The following is a 20,586-nucleotide window of genomic DNA, read 5'->3' on the forward strand; positions in this document are numbered from 1 at the left end:
ACATATACTGCAGTATTGCATGCTTCCGCCCACAAGTGAAGGAGTAGGCCCTGATCATGCAACATCACCCGTGCAGCACCCGCGATCGTTCTGTTCTTCCGCTCAGGAACCCCGTTCTGCTGTGGGTTATGGGGAGCTATGAGCTCTCTTCGAATCTCTTCTGCACTGCAAAAGTCCTTGAACTCGCCAGAGATGTATTCACCACCATTATCGCTCCTAAGAGCCTTCACCTTATTCCCCGACTCCTTCTCGACTATTGCTTTGAACTCACAGAACTTTGAGTATGTCTCACTCTTCTTCTGCATGAAGAAGATCCAGCACTTTCGAGAGAAATCATCAACAAAGATCACATAATACCTGTGTTTTGCTGTCGAAGCTACTGAGAAAGGTCCACACACGTCTATGTGAATTCTCTCAAGGATCGTCATGGCGTGACTATCCTTCTCGTGAAAGGTGGCTTTCACAAACTTTCCCAAAGTACACCCCTTGCACTGATCTGACTGCGCAAGAGTGCCTTTAGGAAGCCCAGTAGTGATCTGCTGCAGTATCTTCAAGGCTCCATGGTGAAGGTGACCCAATCTCCTGTGCCACAGCTCGCCATCATCCTGGCTCACCAATCCTTCTGCCTTGCATGCCATTGCTACGCAACCATCTACATGCAACTGATAAAGGTTCCTCACTCGAACCCCTATCTTCCGGGTTTCTCCAGTTGTCTTACTGCGCAGGAAAGCCTTTCCCTCGCTGAAAACAACATCATATCCCTTGTCTTCTAACATCGCCACAGAGATAAGATTCTTCTTCAATCCTGGAACATGCATCATTGCCTTCAATACGAAGGGTTTACCAGACTCCCTCTCAAAGGAAATGGTACTGATACCGGTCGCACTATATCTACCATCATCGCCCATCTCGATGTGCACTCCAAGATCTTTCTCCTCCAGATCAGAAAACAAATATCGATCTCCTGTCATGTGAAAAGATGCACCACTGTCCAAGAACCATACTGATCCCATCACACTTGATACCAAGCATGCGATCAATGAAAAATCAAGCTCAAACTGCGAGGCTAAGGCCTCTCCTGCTGCAGATCCAGCAGCTTGCTTATTTTTCTTCTTCTACAGATAATTTGTGGCATAGTGTCCGTGCTGGTGACAGTGGAAGCACTTCACCTTGGACATGTCCTGCTTCTTGCCTTTCGCACTGGAATGAGAAGCTTTCTTGTTCTTCCCATTCTTTGCTTTGGTAGCCAAAGCGCAATTTTCTTCATCAGGTGCCTTTGATGAAGATCCGTCCCTGGTATTCCGCCTGATCTCCTCCTGCACAAGATCTAACCAAAGTCTCTCCCATCCTGGAAATTTCTCCCGACCATTGACAGAGTCTTGATAGGAATGCCAACTCTTCGGAAGACCAAGGAGAGCCAAGCTCACGAAGTCCTCATCATCAATAGTCACCCCCACACTTCCCAGGTCATCCCTACACTGAGTGAACTTCGTGAGATACTTGGGCATACTGTCTCCCTTCTCGAATTTAATGTTTCTGAGTTTATCCTTGAGCGCTAGCTTCCTATGATCGCTCTTGCTTTGGAATAGATCTGTCAACGCTTTCCACATCAAGTATGGAGAAGCCTTTCCATGCAGGCTGGACACAATGTGATCCTTCACGCCCTCCAACAGAATCCTTCGACACTTTGTTGTCTTCTTTTTCCAAGCATCAACTTGCGCAGTATCAGTAGGCTTTGGGACCTCAGCCTCTATGAACTCCTTTATCCCATTATCATCTAACACCCCCTCCATCCTGTCCTTCCATGCAATATAGTTTGAGCTGCCCTCAAGAGCATACTCCAATCGCAATCCGTTGAAAGACATTGCAATGTTGACAACAAGAAAACACTGCTACAAATTCGAATTCCACCAGCTCAAAACTCAACCGCCTCTGATCTAAAATTCGTGAGAACAAAGTATTTCTCGTACAGAGATTGACTGTATGGGATTTTACCAGATATCTCACCTTCCAAAGGAAGGATGAATCCAGAGGCTACTTGGCCCGATTACAGACTCTGCCTGAAGAAATGAAATGTAAACACTTTTTGAATAATAGATCTGATGATCAACAGCTCTGATACCATGTATAAATTTTGAATAATTAAACATTTATTCACAAAGATTATCCCAACTATACACTATTGCGGAATACATGCACAATACATAACCTCCTCTACGTTGATCATCAATTTAGTAGCATTAAAAACAATGAAACATCAATCACATGCGCACATTAACACAGTATGTAACCCGAGGAAAGCATATAGTTAAAAACCCCACACTATCTGTATATTATAATGATAGAGAACATGTAACAATACATAGTACAATACGCCTCACAAGTACTTAGTACTATCTCCACCTATTACACACAAACTAGCTCAGATCTGAAGCCTCAAATCTCCTCCACTGTTTGCCTGCGTCCACTGCGCAATCCTGCAAGAGAATCAATCACTCTGTGAATTCGAATTCCCTTGGTTATACTACGCAAGCCTCATTGACAATCTCCATAAATGCATGTGCAAATCTCATGCACAACTATAGTCACAACTGATAGCAATCTCAACCTCTAACACCTGTATCCACTGAACTATACATGCACTGAGTTAACTAATGTATTCTTTAGTTGCTCTATGAGTTAATAATTAGTGAATTAATTAATAATTAATTCACGCAACTCATCACTAGTGTATTCTTTAGTTAGACTAAAATACAACTAGTTCAACCAAGTCAAACTGAACACAACTCCATCAACTCCACCAAAACTCAACCACATGAGTTCTAACTGAAGTCCTGCATGCAATAGCTCAACTGACCCACAATAAAAGTGTATTTCCTTCTGACAGCTGCATGTGCCACATCTGTAGCTCAAACTGAAGTGCTCCAAGAGGATAAGATAATGTTTATAGTCCAAATATTATTATGAGCTAATAATATTTGACTGTTCTATTTTTAGCCTGGCAGTCTAAAAATAGAAACCGCCCATATGTCTAAAAATAGAAGTCCATCTATTTTTACCAACATGACCAATCATCCACAAATAGCATCCTGCAACTCATAGACCATGATCCATATGTCTAAAAATAGACATAGTCTAAAAATAGACTTTGCGCCAAAAATATCCCGCGGGCCCACTTAGTGAAGGCGACTTCTTTCCACTAAGCTCCATCATCTTGTTGCATTCTCAACACATCAGTATGGACAAGTTCAAGTGGCCTGCTAGCTGATCCTTCCTTCTCTAGGAAATTATTTCTGGTTTTCTTACCAAACTGACATGATTTGAATATTGTATTGTCTGGAATTCTGATGTCAGGGAGATCACGAACTGCCTGATATTTACATGCTTTCCTTATCTGAGAGAAGCTTAGATGCCCCAATCTTCTATGCCATAGCCAGTGTTCATCATTCTTGCTAAGATAGCATTGCTGTTGTCCTCCCTTGAGTATGTATAAATTATTTGGAGTTCTTATGCCTTTGATCACTGTTTCTCCTGTATCAAGCTCACGAACAATACATCCATTTGATCGAAATATTACCTCATTTCCTTGATCACACATTTGACTGACACTTAATAGATTATGCTTTAAGCCATCAACATACATAACATTCCCAGCTTTGACCTTTTCTTTCAAAAGAACTGAACCTTTACCTTTTATGAATGTAGGGGTGTCATTTCCAAATGAGACCTTCTTTTACTTTTCTAAGGTGCTATATGATTGAAGTTTTTCTTTATCACCTGTCATATGTTTCGAGCATCCACTGTCGATGTACCACTGATTTTCCTGTCCTTCCGTGTATAAGGCTATACCACATCTTTTTGGTTACGGTTCTTTCTTCCTCCATGTTTTGGGGCTTAATGAAGCTTGCTCCTTTTGAGTTGTTTGCCGAAACCTACTCCTGCATTCAGAATCTTCATGACCAAAGTTGTTACAGATAGAACATTCTATTTCATTTTCAAGAGCAGAAAAGTTGTTGTAGGTTCTTTTCATGATTCCAGTCACACTCCTTTGATTTCGTGCTTCTCTGGTCATGATGGTCTTGTAGGCAACGCATTGAGCTGCTTTATGTCCAACATTATGATAAGACAAACATTGGCCATTGAAGAAATTCCTGCGATCATCAAACCTTCCATTATAATAGCCATTCATTCTTGAGGTAAATTGAGAATGATTTATCTGTGGTTGCTTGTAGCTTTTGTTCATCCTTGAAGTAGATTGCCCTCGATTTACTTGGTGATTTCTGTTGGGCCTTTGCTGTCGATTGTCAACCTGTTCACTTTTCCTTGTAGCTTCAAGATAACTTTTGGAGGTAGATGGCTTTTGTGCTTGAGATGTTTCTTTAGTATACCCAAGACCTCTCTTGATTAGAGGAGAACGTTGCACTTTGATAATCTCATCTAAAGTTTCAAATCCTTTAACAAATCTAAGATTAAGAGCTTTCATTTTCTCAATGTCCTTTCTAAGTCCCACAATTTCACATTCTAACTTTTCATTGTGTTTCTCCATTTCAGCAAGTTGGAATGTCAGAGTATCTATAATCATATTTTTCTTTTCTAAGCAAATTTTGAGTTTAGAAACTTCTTCATAAAGACTTTCTTCATCTATAGCATCCATGAAATCATCATCTTCAAAAGCCATCAAAAGTCTATAATCATTACCTTGTTCATCTTCATCGCTATTTGAAAGTCCATCATTGTCTTCATGTGTGTAATAGCTCTTCTTACTTACATTCTGTTTTCTGTTCCATCTAACTGGTTCCTTACCTTTGTCAAGCCTATCTTTATGAGGACACTTGGCAACACAGTGACCGACTCTTCCACAAGCAAAACATTTGAAAGGTAACTTACCTCTGAATCTTCCAGAACCCCTGTTACACAGTAATTTGTCACCGTTGGTCACCGTCCCTATCGCCCTGTTTCCATACATTGGAGGACGCATTCCAGGACCTGTGAGCAGTGACATAACCCAAAGACACTTGCATTATGTTCCCCTGAGTATGTACTTCATGTTCCCTGAAGACACCTTCTGCAAATTCTCCCTAAAAAGTACTCTTTTTCCAATGGCGCAGGTCCACAGTATCTTACCCACGCCAATCACTGAGATCCTCAAAAGAGGGCGCAACCATTGGCGCTCTGTCACAGAACAATACCCGTGCCAGCCCAGTTTGGTAATGATTTTTGACAAACACACGCCCATCTATTTTTTCCCTTTAGATCACGAAGTCTTTTGAGGGTAAAATCCATCTGATAGAGGTCGAGAGTCATCATCTATCCTTGACATCTATCCATAGTGGCTTTTCAGAGATAATGCCAATCCACAATGGGTGTCCTGGTTCATCGAATCTTTCTCCCTTCTCCATCTATAAATATCTGTCCTCATGCATTAGACAAGCGGGAGTTTTTTGGAGGAATGCTAGTTGTGATTACGCTTGTCGTGAGTGATAGTGAAGCGTAGAAAGGTTATGCTGCCGGAGAGGAGGTACATTGCAAGACACATATAGTTGCTCGCCCAGCCAGAGGAGAGGTTCAACGTCAGAACCTTGGTTGTAACTTTTCCTGTCTATTATTCATTAATGAACGACTACTATTATAGTTCCAATCTCATTGTCTATTATAGTGATGTTTGATTTATTTCCTTTCTGACTGAAATATAGTTGTGCCTTGGTGGATTTTATGCTTGTATTTGTTTCTTCCTTTGCATGTGCAGGTGTCCGTTTGCAAGGATCGCAAAGATTGTGACCTGCCGGAGCGAGGGAGCGGGAATACCAACTCTGCCTCGACTATAGCGTTGGATTCCAGGTTGGTTTTCTTAATTCACCTTTAGTGTACAACTAGGAACTTGCGTGGCAGCGTGAATTGATTGTGGCTAGTTCTGTTTTAGGCTAGTGGGATCGCCTCTGTCCGCAGAGGGGATTTACCTATCCAACAATTTGGCGACTCCACTGGGGAGGAGCTATTTGGAACTTGTCTTGCATGTTCGTTTTCTCTTGCTTGCTTGAGTGAATGAGCTTTCTGGGTCAGTTTTGAGATTGTTCTTTACTGATTGATCCATCTGAACACTGTCAGCCTGACCTGGGGTCGTGTTATTTATTTCTTAAGCCGGCAAGCTTTGTTGGCGCGGTTTTTATTCTGACAGTCGTGCCAGTTGGCGCATGTTGCCCAACAGCAACCTGCGCCAATCTTTTGGTAGTGGAAGTTGCAGGCTGACAGTCGCGCCAACCCTGTCAATTTTGCCTGTGTGTTGGTTGGAAGCTCTTTCAACTCAGATTTTTATCTTTTTATATCTTTTACAGCCTCTGGAAGTGTGTTGAACCTCTGTTTGACTGGTTTTGCCTTTATCCTTCAGTTGTTTGCTTATTTCTATTGATTTTCGTCCTAGCCCTAGAACATCTAGTGGCTTCGTGTGTCTAGCCTTCTGTGGGAAGTTTCGGTCTTTTGATTTTCCAGTCAACTTGTTGGTTGTGTTCCACACCTATCTAGTGGTTTGTTAAAGCTTGGTCTTCTATGCTTTGGGTGATTCACTTCTAGCTTCTCTGGATTTTGCTCGACTTCATTTGAACTTAGATTACATGGTTCATTGAAAGTCTTTGTGTTTCTCCTTGCTTGGATAGTTCATCTTGGTGTTTCAGAATTGGTTCCATTTCATCGAGTGAACTTGGTTTGTTTATACTTGTGAATATCTCTTAAGATTTGTTTAAATACATCATGCCATCTTAAAGGAAAGAAAAACAAAAGATCTTTTGCATCATATTAGTTAGCGTTTATTGTTATTTGTTGCTATTAAAAAGAAAAAGAAAAAATTTTCATTTCTTGTTATTAGCTGCATTAGGATCTTTGCTGTTTGCTGAGTGATCATTTCGTTTGTGTAAAGATCTCAACCTTCCTGTAGATAGAATTCATTGAATGAAATGATATAGTTTTGGCATGTAGTTCGCATTTAAGAATTTTTTGAGATATCACATACGGTAGGACCAAAAAACTGAAACATAATTGAAGATAAACTTTAAAATAAACTCAATGAACATAACAATGCATTGGAATCTAACGCAAATATTCTAGAGGTCTAGGTTAGAGACGTGTTCCGGCGTCTTTAAACCTGGTAGATTATCGTCGAGTGGTTGGGTGATTCCTCCACGGTGAAACGATAGGTGCCAATACGGACTGTGCTCCCACGTACCGTCGCGTATATATTGGGGGACCCCTATAGGATTAAAACCTTTTATCCATAGGAAGCCGAGTTTACCGCCTTACAAGACGTAATGCACTGAACACAGCTTTCGGGAAGATTGAATGCAGTACGGGAAGTCCTTGGTTTTCATCTGATTGCCGAGGTGTATAAGCAGTTTTACGGATTGTTTGGTAAACCTCTTGCCTAGTTTTCCAGAGCAGTCACTTTTGATCCTTTTCGGACTCTCTAAAAGAAAAGGTTCCTATGAGCGTCTTGTCACTTCGTGCTCATTAAACATTCGAAGGAGACTAGAGTCATCTTTTGTCCTTTTCTCGACTCTTAAAACATGAAAAGGTCAAGTCAAGTTCAGTGTCTTAAAATTTATTGGCCACGATAACATTTACCCAATTAGATTTTGTTTGCGTTAGCTTGAGTAGGATTCTTTCTCACTCAATGGCATCCTTCCCTGATTCCACCGGCCAAGGTGTTCCCCCTGATGGAAACCCTAGTCCATTTCCTTCTGTTGGAAATGTCGGTGTTCAGTATATCGCAACTTTGTCTTTTCCTGGGTTAACCATCGGTTTGCCCGTATGGTTGTTTTCAAACTCGGTGGTCTCGAGTGTGATAACTCCTGTTCCACCACCACCTCCTCCACCCGAACAACATCATGATTGATTCCAAGGTGGACCCCTCCCCTTCTTCGCCTATTGCTGCGTCCTCATCTTCTACTTCGCCTGGTGAAACTCTGGATTTAAGTAACCAGGTGGCTAAGAAGAAGAAGAAGAAGACCAAAAAGAAAAAGTCTCCCAAGGAAAAGGTCGCATCTACCCCGAGTATACCTCAAGTAGAGCCACCTTCTGCTCCTCCGCGGAAGGCTAAGTTTCCTTGTCAATTATGCAAGGAGGACCATTTTCTTACTGATTGTCATGGTATTCTCAGGGTCCTAGATATATGGTCCCGTGACCCGACTCGCCCCTCGTCGTCGCAGATTGACAATACCTTATCAACTGGTAAGGGAAAAGGGAAGGTTCGTTTCCCTTGTCGACTTTGTGAAGATAATCATCTCCTTCGCCTTTGTCCACTTATGGATGAAGCCTCCCGTCTTTTGGAAAGTCTGTCAGCTCCCTTACCTCAACTACCCGCTGGATATCAGCGTCTTTTTGCAACTGCAGATCATTTCTCCGCTAACCAAGAGATCAAGCATGATTCCTCTTTGGTCCAGCCTTCTCTTCCTGAACCTGGCTGTGCTCAGCCTGTTCCAGACCAGTCCCTGGTCGGAAAGAGTTTTGATTTACGTTCATCGTCTATGCACCACTTTGTTCCGAGGGTGTTTATCATCAAGGATGAACCATCTGAATCCAAACCAGATGAAAGTCCAAAGGTCCAGATGACAGTTGACCCGGTCTTTCAAGAGGTCTAGATGACAGTTGACCCGGTTTTGCTTTCAGAAGTTCCATCCTTAGATGATATTATCGTTGTAAAGAATGAAGACCACACTGTCCAAATTCTATTCATAAACACAGACTCTAATGATCAAGTGAGCATCCCTCTCATTCCTTCGCAGCAAGAAGGAAGTTCATCAGAGTCATATCCGGCCGTTTATCCGGTCCCACCTCCAAGCAACCTAGTTGTTTCCTTCAATTGGGATCAACTAGGCAATTCTCGGTTACCAGCTTCCATACCATTTCGAATTATAGTCCAAGTCTACCGAATGATTATGGCCGGTACCATTATTGATGAGGGATCTCCTGTGAGCATCCTTTCTTCAACAACTTGGGAAGCACTTGGTTCGCCACTGCTTCTGCCTGAGATGAGAAACCTTACAGGTTTTCATCGAGAAACCAGTCGACCTTTAGGAATTCTTCCCAATATACCTATCACATTAGAAGGGAAGACCGTTCAAATGGGCGTCATGGTAGTCCAAGGTCCGTTAGATTACAATTTACTCCTTGGGCGAGACTATATTTATCGCATACGTGCAATTGTGTCCTCACTCTTCAGAGTGATGTGTTTTCCGCACGAAGGAAGGACGATCAAGATCGTAGACCAACTTTCGTTCCCCGGTTCACACTTCACATATAGTCATCTACCATTCCTAAATGGTCTTATTTCCACAGGAAATGCCTCAACATCCAGTCCGTCATCCTGATGACGGCAGCTGACTCGGGCGCGTGACTGAAGCCCGGGGGGCATGCATCCTCCTTTTCAAAATCGAGTCTTTCCAAGTGAACCTTCATTCCATCCACTCCGTGAATGCCATGAAGCTTGGGGGGCATGTACCTCGATTTGTATTATCATGCTGGGGGCATGCAAATTTATAGCAAGCATAGTTTTTCGTTTCAAGCTTGTGTAAACATGAAACCGAATCCAAGCAAAGTTCTCCATGGTTCAAGCTTGTGTAAAAATGAACCCATACCTGATTCACATCTTGTGATTGACGCCTATCTGCTAAATTTTGTTAGATGAGCCTTGGTTGTTTTCATTCCATTGCCACCATCTCTTTGGCCGATCATACGCTTTCACTTGGTTGTTTTTCCTTTCCTGAGGAACCGCAACGATGAGTGGTTTTATTAGCTAGCCTCTTGTTATAGACAATTTTGTGCCTTACAGCAACAGGCATGAATTGTCAATAATCCAAGGGATCCAAAGTTCCCTAAACATGATGTTCCTACCCCTAGAGGAACAAGGTCAGCAAACCAACAGCTCTCAGATCAGTTCTCCACCTGAAAACACTCAAAAACAAGCAATCCTGAAATCAAAGCAGGTGCTCCACTAGGCTTCTGTGCTGAAACACAACTCCTCCATGGTGTACCTGTGTTGCAAAGCAGGTAGAACAAAGGCCACCTGCATTGAGTGAGATTGGACAAGTGGCACACTGAGTCATTGCTCTGGAATCTTCCAAAAATGACACTTGGATCAGGGATTTCGCCTTGTGATGAGTCAGAGGCTCTGTTTCTCCAAGTGGAAGCAAGGTTCTCCAAGTGGACTCAAGAACTGAAGATCAACTAAAGATCAACTGAAGAGAGAGAGGACACAAGGCAGCTACACATCAGTTGCAAGCTGACTCATCCTTTCTCAATTCATCTATATATGGAGCTCTCTCCTATGAGCTCAGGAGGCTGGAATTTTGTGCAAAGTAATTATATGTTGTTGGTTTCACTATAGAGCTATTGGGTGATTACTTGAGAGAGGTGAAGAGGAGAAATTCTTTCTGCTGGGAGGTGTTGCTGGATTGGGGCCTTCAAAGGTTGTAACACTCTCAGAACCTTTACTTCTTCATTAATAAAAGCTATTGAGGTTCTTCTATATGCATTTGTTCCAATGATGTTTTGTGATAATTGTATATTTGGTTTATGCTAATCCGTGAATCAGTTATGATTGCATGCCTCTTGTAGTTTCCTTCTTTGTCATTTTGCAGGATCTCATTGTAGCTGGGCCGGCAAAAGAGCAAAGAGCTGGGAGCAAGCGGTGAAGAGAGGAGTTTGGATTCGACATTAAGCGCAAGGCTACGGTTAGTGCATTTATCCACTCTCTTTTGCTTTCATAAAGAAGTAAACCTTAAGTAGTTTTCTTTACAGTTGTTGCTGAGGTACTATCACCCTTAGAGTGGGATAGGGTCATCCGAGTCGGATACTTTTCCCTACAACAAACTGGCGACTCCGCTGGGGAATCGTATCTGTTTGATTGTTTGTAGTATTTTGCTATTCATTTCCTGAACAAAGAGTACCAAATCGAAAAGCTTTTGACTATATCAAAAGCGAAGTAGAGGGCAGCTACTCTAGCTCATTTCTGAGCATGTTCATGATTTGAAGAGCTGATCTACAAGGATCCTTGTAAGCTCTTAGTGATAGCTTTTCATCCTCCTAATCATCCCTTTGAGTGTACTTGACTGATTGCTTCTGATTTGAGCAAAAACTGTGCATTTTTGAGAAAATTGTGACCCGGAAACTGTGAAAACGCAACTTTCGTTTTCCAAAGCAGGTAGTACACAGGCTACCTGCTTTGCAACGTAGGTCCCGAAGGGGCTACCTGCGCTGAGAGCCAGACTGGCTGAGCAGCACCTGCGTTGGCCCAATTTTGCCTAGTGCAGTTGGGGTTTCCTCCCTTTCTCTTGCCTGTTTTCACTATAGATTTGGCAGCCAGTTACCAGTCTTGTACCAGTTCTGAAACCAACCTTACTTTCCATCATTCAGCCTCTGTTATATAACTAAATTGTACTTGTTCTTTTTATTTCTTATTTCATTTACAATTTCCCATAACGAAAAGTAAACTAGTCTTGCTTTGGCCTCTTAGATCTGAACCTGTGTTAGGCATTTTGCTGGTCTAAAGAGTTAGCTTGTTTGCTGTCCATAGCTGATTAGTCATTTTACTTTCGTCATTATGGTTTGATTTCATGCATTTCCAGTGATTAAACAAGTAAATCTTAAGGTGTCTTTTGATTTTGGACAAACTTGTTTGTTTTCGCTTTAAATCGAAATCAAAGTTATATAACAACTTTCTTTTTGTAACCAATCAACATTAAGAAAGGGAAAAGAAAATACATGCATTGTGCATTTTGCATTTTGACTGTTTGCATGACGATTTAGGAAAATTTGCATTAGTGTGTGCTCTATGATCTGTGAGAAAAGATTTGCCTTTCTTCTCCCTCAGTAGTTAAGATTTTCAAAGTTGAAAGATTGAAAAGTTTGCTTCTCATCTTAGACTGCATTCAGGAATTTGTTATATACATCTCGTGGTGATCCTTAAAGGCAAACTGCTAAGCAAGATCAACATTAAAATAAATTCAATTTACATAACAACGCTTTGTAACATAACGCAAACACATAGATGTCTAGGTAGAGACGTGTTTCGGCGTCGTTAAACATAGTGACTGTCGATCTCTACGAAGGTGGGTGATTCCTCCTGAGAGTCGGTGGCACTAATACGGACTTGTGCTCCCACGTACCGTCGCGTATATATTGGGAGACCCCTATAGGAACAAAGCCTTTATCCATAGGAAGCTGTGTCGACCGCCCTACTGATCGCGATGCAGTGAACACAGCATTCACGAAGATCGACCACCCGTACCGTAAAACGTATTCTATGGTTTCGCGAAAAGTTTGGCACACCCTCTGCCTAGAACTCCAGAGAAGTTTCTTTTGGCCTTTTTCAAACTCTATAACTGAAAAAGTCCATCCGAGCATTTGTCACTTCGGGCTCGTTAAAACATCGAAGGAGACTAGAGTCATCTTTAGCTTTTTCTCGACTCTTAAAACATGAAAAAGCAAAGTTGTGTCTAAAGCGTCGTTAATAAAATTTATTTTAAATCGGAACATAATCACCTATTATTCCCACGTTGATCTTTCAGTTGAAAAGTATGGATCCCACCAACCAAGGAAGTAACCTTGGCGGAAGTCCCAATCCCTTCTCCTCTTGGGGAGATGTTGGTGCGCCTCATATGGCCACATTGTCACTTCCAGGATTGACAATTGGCCTACCCGTATGGCTCTTTTCAACTAATGTAGTTCAGATCGCCACTAATCCCGAGCAGTCGAATCAACAGTCAGACCAGTCTAGAACTACCCACCAGCCTTCCACTTCTTACAATACTTCCTATGATCCTTCATCTTCGCAAGGTAGAGCCGGAAAAAGTCAGCCTCCCATGGAGAAGAAGGAAAAGAAGAAGAGAGAAAAGAAGCAGAAGGGGCCTATGGCGAAGGCGACTGGGGGCAAGCAAAAGACATCTGACAAAAATCCACACACTGCACCGACCGGGCCTAAATCGCCATGTGTCATTTGCAAAGGGACCCACTTCCATCGTGATTGTCCTTGTATTCCCCGGATACTAAGGGACTGGTCCCCAAGGTTGCACAATCCGGTAGCATCAACCTCTGGTAGTCATGTTGATTGCAGTCCGTCAACTAGCGAGAGTGAAGGACGAAAAGGGAGACCAAGATCACCCTGTATGTTGTGTGAAGGCGATCACGCCATCCACCGATGTCCATTCTTAGATGAGGCGAAGAGAGTTTTGGAAGATCGTTCGGTATCATCGTTACGACTTCCTCCTGGATACCAAAAACTCGTGCCTAATCCCTCGATAGTTGAAAATCCAGCTGATCCGCTCAAGTGGTCAGCTGAAGTGTCAGTCATTGAGAATGAACCTGCTGAATCCAGACCAGACGAAAGTCTAAAGGTCGAAACGGCAGTTGACCCGGTTCTTCCTTCAGAGGTTTCATCCTCAAATGACACCGTCATTGAAGATTCATCTTCAAATGACACCCTCACTGAAGAGGATAAGGATGACACTGTCCATATTCTTTTCATCAACACAGACTCTGATGAGCATCAGGGCAATGCGCCCATTCCTTTATCGCAGGAAGGAACATCGTCAGGGTCGTATCCGGCCGTATATTCGGTCCCACCACCAAGCAACCTAGTTGTATCCTTTGATTGGAATCAACTAGGCAGACCCCGGTTACCAGCCAGTATCCCATTCAGAATCATCGTCCAATCTACAGAATGGTGATGGCTGGAACTATCATTGATGAAGGGGCATCTGTGAGTATCCTTTCCTCTATTGGTTGGAAAGCACTGGGTTCCCCGGCGCTTTTACCTGAGATGAGAAATCTATCAGGTTTTGATAAAGGAACCAGTCACCCGTTAGGGATTCTCCCCAATGTTCCAGTTACATTGAAAGGGAAGACAGTTCATATGAACATCATGGTCGTCCAGGGACCCTTGGTTTATAACTTACTCCTTGGACGAGACTATATATATTGCATGGAGGCGATAGTGTCCTCACTCTTTAGAGTTATGTGTTTTCCGCACGAAGGAAGAATGGTCAAGCTCGTAGACCAACTTTCATTTCCAGGATCACGCATCGCAAATAGTCAAATACCATCCCTTAACGGTCTATTCACTCAAGGAATGCCTCCACCCCCGGTTCTACTTCCCGATGAATGCGAGTGATTCGGAAAGAAAGAACTGGGACCCAGGGGGCATGCACCCTGGCCTGCCTTGGGCAGAGGAAACCTTGGGTATAAAGTTAATTTCCGCAGAAGAATAGACTAGTCCGTACCCCGTCCGAAAAAGGAAGAGAGGGTTGTTCTAGAATAAAGTTCTTTTGTCAAAGTTATGTGAGCGGAAGAATCGCTCCCTTTGTCTAAAAAAGTAGGCTCTCCTAAGGGAGGAGATCCATTTGTGGCGGCAAGTAGCCACCATCTTTGAATGTCAAGCCTCACCCATTAAAACATATGTTTTGAAGGATAAGTAGGGGCAGTCTCCAAAGAAAGAGATGAAATTGCTGCAACAAGTAGTCACCATCCTTAGCAACCTAATGATAAACACCGCCGAAAAGAGAGTTTAGTTTGCGGCAGCAAACAAAACCATTTTTCGGATAATAAGTAAGAGGGCCTCCCTCCGTAACACCAATGTTTTATCTGTTGCGATCTTGCAAAATCAAAAAGTGAACTGATAGGAAGACAAGTACCGTCGGCACCGAAAAATAACGAGAAGACAAGTATCGTTAAAAATATAGCAAGACGACAATTAGAAAAACAGAGGCGGGACAGAGGAGGGGCAGCCTTGAAATTATACTTTATACCTGGGGGCATGCGAACCTTTTGGAGTGCAAGCACGGGACGACTATTTATTTTTTTTAAATTTTTAGGTCCTCCCTTTAAACCTGTAGGTCTAACCCGTTAAACTCGTAGGATTAGCCGTTTCCAGCTTGCATAAAAAAGGGATGTGGGGCAAAAGTTAAAACTTGCCAAATTGGAGTAGCTAGTGAGGTATAGCTCCTTAAATAAGAATACCTCACCTGAGGCATTCCTTGTATTAAGACTGGTATAATCGAGCAGTTTTAGCAATGTTCATGCTCGTTAAAAAATAAACGCAAGAATCCGAGCAGTTTTAATACATAGTTCATGCTCGTTAAAAAATAAACAGAAGTTGTGAGCAATCTTCCCCTACAGTTCAAGCTCACCCAGAAAAAATGAACCGGTAAATAACCTTGAGAGATGTAACCTTTGACAGCCATATTAAAAGCCCTTGGTCGTGTTCTTGCAGTCTCACCTCCATCCGTTCATTTGGCCAATCGTTCATCTCCATATGTTTGTTTACCCATTTTGAGGAACAGCTGCGAAAAGTGATTTCACTTAGCCATCCTTGTGACACTGCCGTGATTGGAAAATTCCAACCTGTACCTGGAATCTGCTGCTATCCCTGTTTATCACTCGTTCCTCAAAAGACGAGTCTTCTTTGAGCTCTTTTCACTGACTCGTAAAATATGAAAAGTTTGCCGAGTTTTGGCCTTCCAGCGCGTTAAAAGGACCAGAAGAGCTATCCCTCCTCTAGATTTTAATCTTTTTGGACCTGAGGGATTATTGCACAAAAAGATCGAGCGCTTGTTTTGTTCGGCTCGTTAAAGCAATCGAAAACTCATCCCTTCTGTATTGTTTTATACTTTTTCGGACTTAAGGGGTTAAATGACGAAAAAGGAATTTTGGAGTTGACTTTATGTACCTTTTCAGACTCTCTAAAAATGAAAAGGACTGAGTTTTCCTTGTCGTTAGACTCGTTAAAATGATTAAATAGCGACAAACTTGTCTTTAGACGAGAATGAGTTTCCCTATCGCTAGGCTCGTTAAAACATAGCGATGGGCTTGCCCGAAGGGCAGGTTATAGAACAAGCATATGTTATCCTCCTCAAGCTTGACAAAAATAAAGAGGTACTGGTCAGCAATGACTGGGGAAAAATTGGGAGAACCTCACAGCTTTAATGGTAGCAAGTCGCTCTTGAACATGACACTTTGTCCTCCGTATCACATCGGGTTGGGTTGTTTCATTCACCGGTCTCATAACCATGGTCCTCGCCACACCATCCACATTTTGGGGTAATGCTACCAATCCATCACATCAGTGTCGTTATATGTTCAAGAGATGTTGTTCTGCAAAGAGTCAACCGTGTCCCATCCACTGCCATACATTGTCCTTCATCCATTTCATGACCGCCACCCTGAATCATACATCACAGTTTGTTTTCACCTCATCACAATCACTAGCTCCGTTCCGTGTCACTGATGTGGGATTCATTAAGGCCCTCCTTTGACGGATCGCTCCTTGTCGACATCAGCTCATTATCCAAGGAGTTGATCTAGGAACACCCCCTTCAGTACTTTGAAGCTTGCATGCCTCAATGGCAAGTTTCTCACTTCCGGCGACAGGTATACATCAATGACCTTCGACCAGAAGATTTTGCATGGTGGTCGACGCCAAGTCCTTTATTCCCACCATGTGAATTGTACTGCCGTACCTTGAGGGTCATCATCCTTATCGGTGATTCCTCTCGCGCTTGTTAACGGTTTACATCATTGACCGGTAATCAAGCGATGTCTTTCCATGTTCGACTTCAAGAAATTCTCACATGGATCGACTTGTACATCGAGTGAAGATCGGAAGAGATTGAAGACCCCGGATCTAGTTTCATCCATCCGGGTTGCGATATATATTCAGGACATAAAGACATTTGATATGTACATCATTACAGCAGATGATCATCCTTCTCAAAGGATGATAATTTCAGCAGAGAATTATCGGTCTACAATCAGACGATCGTCTGTTCTATGTACGAAAATGTATTTATGAAGCTGAGCATGGGAATGCCCGCCTCAGCTAGATCATGAAAATGTGTGAAAAATAATGTATTCTATTGTATCTTATTACAGGACACTTCTCAGCAGATTGAATGAACTTCGAATCCTCTCAATAAAGCATTTCACCCGATAAACGACCTCATACTTTAGGGGGCATCTGTTATAGACAATTTTGTGCCTTACAGCAACAGGTATGAATTGTCAATAATCCAAGGGATCCAAAGTTCCCTAAACATGATGTTCCTACCCCTAGAGGAACAAGGTCAGCAAACCAATAGCTCTCAGATCAGTTCTCCACCTGAAAACACTCAAAAACAAGCAATCCTGAAATCAAAGCAGGTGCTCCACTAGGCTTCTGCGCTGAAACACAACTCCTCCATGGTGTACCTGCGTTGCAAAGTAGGTAGAACAAAGGCCACCTACGTTGAGCGATATTGGACAAGTGGCACACTGAGTCATTTCTCTGGAATCTTCCAAAAATGACACTTGGATCAGGGATTTCGCCTTGTGATGAGTCAGAGGCTCTGTTTCTCCAAGTGGAAGCAAGGTTCTCCAAGTGGACTCAAGAACTGAAGATCAACTAAAGATCAACTGAAGAGAGAGAGGACACAAGGCAGCTACACATCAGTTGCAAGCTGACTCATCCTTTCTCAATTCATCTATATATTGAGCTCTCTCCTATGAGCTCAGGAGGCTGGAATTTTGTGCAAAGTAATTATATGCTGTTGGTTTCACTATAGAGCTATTGGGTGATTGCTTGAGAGAGGTGAAGAGGAGAAATTCTTTCTGCTGGGAGGTGTTGCTGGATTGGGGCCTTCAAAGGTTGTAACACTCTCAGAACCTTTACTTCTTCATTAATAAAAGCTACTGAGGTTCTTCTATATGCATTTGTTCCAATGATGTTTTGTGATAATTGTATATTTGGTTTATGCTAATCCGTGAATCAGTTATGATTGCATGCCTCTTGTAGTTTCCTTCTTTGTCATTTTGCAGGATCTCATTGTAGCTAGGCCGGCAAAAGAGCAAAGAGCTGGGAGCAAGCGGTGAAGAGAGGAGTTTGGATTCGACATTAAGCGCAAGGCTACGGTTAGTGCATTTATCCACTCTCTTTTGCTTTCATAAAGAAGTAAACCTTAAGTAGTTTTCTTTACAGTTGTTGCTGAGGTACTATCACCCTTAGAGTGGGATAGGGTCATCCGAGTCGGATACTTTTCCCTACAACACCTCTTGACCATTACATGTTTTGAGTAGTTCCACCATTATCGGAACCAGGTGCTACCTTTTATACCACTCGTTCCCATAGGACGAGTCGCCTTTACGCTCTTTTCTGACTCGTAAAATATGAAAAGATTGCCGAGTATTTTTTCCTTTTTGACTCGTTAAAGAGAATAAAAATGAAGGTCCGCTTTTAGCTCTTTTCTAACCATTTAAAGAAGAAAAGATTGCCGAGTCGCTCCTCTTGACTCGTTAAACGTTAATAAGGGGCGGTCGTTTTAAGTTCTTTTTGTCGACCGTTAAAACATAAAAAGATTACCGGGTTTTGTCGTTTCAAACTAGTTAATGGTCATGAAACGACGTGATTTTGATCACTTTTTTACTTTTTCAGGTCGAAATCACTATTTATGAAAAGTACTCCTCGATCGTAATGGTCGGGCGGTTCTTTCGGGCATTATTTTATGTTTTTTCGGGCCCGAGAGACACAACTTTACGAAAAAGGACACCCCTGAAGTTTCCTTTTCTGCTGTCTTTTCAAACTCTCTAAACATGAAAAGACGCCGAGTTCTTCCTTTGTCAGACTCGTTAAAACCTGATGACATCGGATTTTGTCGAAATGACGTACCACAAGCATATGCTATCCCCATCAAGCTTGTTAAAAATAATTGGGGTACTCGCCAGAAATGGCGGGGGAAAAAAGGAACCATAATTATTGTCGTGTCGGCAGTATGTCGCTCTTGAACATGGCACTTCTTTGCTTTCGTGTCCAGGGTGGGGATATCTCATCTCATATTTTTCACTTGCTTCCATGGACTTGGGTACACTATTTGACCTCTCATCTACTCATTGCCTCGTCATCATGACCTTTGATCCATCGATGTCAAATACTGCCAATTCCACTATCGTGTCGCCGATATGTTCAAGAGAAGTTGACCTCTGAAAAGAAACAACCTCCATCTGATAGTTCACATGATCTTGATTCACAACATTATCTCTCTGTCTCGTGTCGATGATGTGGGAAACATTATGGCCCACCTTCGATCAAGGTCACTTCCTGTCGACTTCAGCTCATTATCCAGGAAGCTGATCTAGAGACTCCCTTCCGGTGCCTTGGAGCCTGCATGCCTCAATGGCAGGTTCTTCGTGTTCGACGTGAGGTTTTCATCATTGGCCTCCGATCGAATGATTTTACGGGTGTTCGACGCCAGCTCATTAATTCGCACGCCGTAAATTGTACCTATAGTACCTTGAGGGCCATTGTCATTATTGGTGGTACCTCTCGCGTCTGTTAACAGTTTCCACTATTGACTGGTAATCAGATGATGTTCATGCATGTTCAACTTCAGCTCATATATTCGCATGCTTGAACTTGTACTCTTGTTCGGGTCGAGATAGAGCGCAAGACCCTGGATTGTGTCTGTTGTAATCCAGGCATGATTCTTGATACATGACTCATTCACTGGATGGCTGCGACCATGCCTGAGTCTATTCATTGATCCTAACCAGATGGCTGCGTCCATACTATGGATCTAGATTATTTATGTACTCTCTTATGGATGGCTGCGACCATACCACGTACATCATGTAATTGAACTATCAGTCGTGTCTCTCAATGCAGATCCTCGGCGGCAGCTATATGTGTTCTTGTGTGTTCCTATAAAGCATTTCACCCCTCTCTCTCCCTCTCGGACTTCATGCTTTAGGGGGCATCTGTTACATAGTAATTTGTCACCGTTGGTCACCGTCCCTATCACCCTGTTTCCATACATTGGAGGACGCATTCCGGGACCTGTGAGCAGTGACATAACCCAAAAACACTTGCATTATGTTCCCCTGAGTATGTACTTCATGTTCCCTGAAGAAACCTTCTGCAAATTCTCCCTGAAAAGTACTCTTTTTCCATTGGCGCAGGTCCACAGTATCTTACCCGCGCCAATCACTGAGATCCTCAAAAGAGGGCGCGACCATTGGCGCTCTGTCACAGAACAATACCCGCGCCAGCCCAGTTTGGTAATGATTTTTGACAAACGCACGCCCATCTGTTTTTTACCTTTAGATCACGAAGTCTTTTGAGGGTAAAATCCATCTGATAGAGGTCGAGAGTCATCATCTATCCTTGACATCTATCCATAGTGGCTTTTCAGAGATAATGCCAATCCACAATGGGTGTCCTGGTTCATTGAATCTTTCTCCCTTCTCCATCTATAAATATCTGTCCTCATGCATTAGACAAGCGGGAGTTTTTTGGAGGAATGCTAGTTGTGATTACGCTTGTCGTGAGTGATAGTGAAGCGTAGAGAAGTTATGCTACCGGAGAGGAGGTACATTGCAAGACACATATAGTTGCTCGCCCAGCCAGAGGAGAGGTTCAACGTCAGAACCTTGGTTGTAACTTTTCCTGTCTATTATTCATTAATGAACGACTGCTATTATAGTTCCAATCTCATTGTCTATTATAGTGGTGTTTGATTTATTTCCTTTCTGACTGAAATATAGTTGTGCCTTGGTGGATTTTATGCTTGTATTTGTTTC

The sequence above is a fragment of the Pinus tabuliformis genome, chromosome 6 (assembly GCF_031772625.1).
Source record: "Pinus tabuliformis cultivar Carrire ecotype Pingquan chromosome 6, CPIR1, whole genome shotgun sequence".
NCBI classification, from domain to species: Eukaryota; Viridiplantae; Streptophyta; class Pinopsida; order Pinales; family Pinaceae; genus Pinus; species Pinus tabuliformis.